This window comes from Neopsephotus bourkii, unplaced genomic scaffold (assembly GCF_033783945.1).
Source record: "Neopsephotus bourkii isolate Nb327-2 ecotype Australia unplaced genomic scaffold, CSIRO-AGI_Nbou_v1 NB_250, whole genome shotgun sequence".
Lineage (NCBI taxonomy): Eukaryota > Metazoa > Chordata > Aves > Psittaciformes > Psittacidae > Neopsephotus > Neopsephotus bourkii.
The window spans coordinates 1495140-1497943 of NW_026900760.1; positions in this window are offsets into that span (position 1 = coordinate 1495140).

The window sequence follows — 2804 nt, forward strand, 5'->3', positions numbered from 1 at the left end:
CACGGTAGGGGAGAGGGACCTGGGGGTCCTTGTGGACGACAGGGTGACCATGAGCCGACACTGTGCCCTTGTGGCCAAGAAGGCCAATGGCATCCTGGGGTGTATTAGAAGGGGGGTGGTTAGTAGGTCGAGAGAGGTCCTCCTTCCCCTCTACTCAGCCCTGGTGAGACCCCATCTGGAATATTGTGTCCAGTTCTGGGCCCCTCAGTTTAAGAAGGACAGGGACCTGCTGGAGAGAGTCCAGCACAGGGCAACTAAGATGATTAAGGGAGTGGAGCATCTCCCTTATGAGGAAAGACTGAGGGAGCTGGGTCTCTATAGTTTGGAGAAGAGGAGACTGAGGGGTGACCTTATTAGTGCATATAAATATATAAAGGGGGAGTGTCACGAGGATGGAGCCAGGCTCTTCTCAGTGGCAAACAATGATAGGACAAGGGGCAATGGGTACAAACTGGAACACAAGAGGTTCCACTTAAACTTGAGAAGAAACTTCTTCTCAGTGAGGGTGACAGAACACTGGAACAGGCTGCCCAGGGAGGTTGTGGAGTCTCCTTCTCTGGAGACATTCAAAACCCGCCTGGACATGTTCCTGTGTAACCTTATCTAGGTGTCCCTGCAGGGAGATTGGGCTAGATGATCTTTTGAGGTCCCTTCCAATCTCTAACATACTGTGATACTGTGAATTTGGAGTGCTATTTCCCTTGTTCACATTTGTAATCCATTAATTACTGTAATAACTGCTGCTTGATCTCATATTACGTTGTGATGATGGCTACTGATGATGGCTACCCCTATAAATGTAGTCTAATTATCAAAAAAAGGCTATAATCTGCATGTGAATATACAGTCAGTGTCAGTAGTATTCCACACATGAATATCAGTTCAAATGCTTGTTTTCCACATCATGAAAAGAATATGATACAATAAGGGGTAACAGGTTAAAACTTAAACAGAGGAAGTTTAGATTGGATATAAGGAAGAAGTTCTTTACTGTAAGGGTGGTGAAGCACTGGAATGGGTTGCCCAGGGAATTTGTGAATGCTCCATCCCTGGCAGTGTTCAAGGCCAGGTTGGACAGAGCCTTGGGTGACATGGTTTAGTGTGAGGTGCCCCTGCCCATGGCAGGGGGTTTGGAACTTGACGATCTTAAGGTCCTTTCCAACCCTAACTATTGTGATTCTATGATTCTATAAGTGTCTGTATACTGCAACAGCATGACTGCAACGATTAAGCATTTCAGGCTCTTGATGGTGCAGTGTATGCAGGAAAGTGTGCTATCAACAGAGAACGACTGAATTCTGAGAGCATTTCTTGCAGTCTTGCATTCCTTGTATTTTGAACTAGTCAGTATTCACACTGAAAGCAATAGGAGCTGTAGTCACAAAATATGAAACTGAAGAAAGTATAAAACATTGTAGAACATTGGAAATATTTGCACTTAGGGGGTCATGCTTCTGGTATGTGTTTTGTTTGGATGGGCTTTTTGGGGTGGGGTGAGTTGAGATTGGGTACAGGTATGCAGATTGTATTACTTCTTCGTTTTTTCTGCCTGAATCTGCCTATTTATCCAGTTTCGAGCTGTTCATAGACTTTGAAAGACCTTGGGTCCTAACAAATTATTTTTCAGTCACTTGTAAACAGTGCAAAAGTGGAATAGTAACAAAATATGAATGTAGAAGCTAGTGTCAGATAGTCTCTACCCTAACTTTTACTCTACTTTTGCAAAGAGCGTAATACAATTCTTGAAAACAGTTTAAAACTGATTGGCACTCACCATTCCTAGGCAGTTGAAAAGCAGCCCAGTAAGTATTAATGATTTACTTTTCACGCAGCACATCTTGCCAGAACTTTGTTCCAGCCTTCATGTGGGGACGAGCTCACGCAGATCCCTGCCGTGACCAGCAGTATTATGCAGCAGTGCTGTGTCTGCAGGTTTACTCCCTTGGACGAGGAATCTTACTAGGTTATGCCCTCCTCTCTATTGGACTGAAGCCTGCTGGTGGTTGACGAAGGCCATGGTAAAGCAAGTCTGGCATAGCAGTGAACTTTTAAGGCAGGTGGGTAGTAGGGCTTTTCCCCTTCTGTTACAGGATGCAATTTCTGCATTCTTTTTACAACCTTCATAAAATAATTATGCCTAATCTAAATTCAGCATTTGCTCTTCAGCTTATTATCCAATTGGCATTTTTGCCCACTTACAAGGATCTCTTTTTCTGTCAGGACTGATGCCCTGATTGTACTCCCCTTTGAATAGAACACGGTCATACCGTCTGGAAACCACTCTTCCTCATGCTTTGCGTTGTGGAAAAAAATCAGTTTCTTCCCATTTCTTTGTATCTGTACCAGCTGCTGGTTCCCTTTTGACAACACACCTTTATGTCTTTAGAACTTATCACAGATGATTTTGGACGTCAAGAAAAGGTACCTTTCCGTGAACCCATACTGTTTTCCTCAACGGTTTACACGAATGTTAGGAGGGACCCTAAAGACGTTTTTATGAGTCACGATGGCGAGGGGAGCTCTACACCGGGAGAGAACCCGGCATCACGGCACGCTCCCCCGCTGCTCCCTACACGGCGCAAGACGCGGGCCTCGGGTCTCGGCTCTCGCCGTCCGTGGTTCACCTAACGAGCAATGGGAAGCTTCTTCTTCAGCGGACGAGCCCTAGTTATCCGGGGTTTCCTCAGGGGAACTTCGATTCCCACCACCGCAAAGAAAGCGGGCGCTGCAGGTCCCAGGGCCCCTCAGGGGCTGGCACGGTTGCCGGCAGCGCTCCCCGCTCCGCCTCAGGTAGCAGGCAGCGC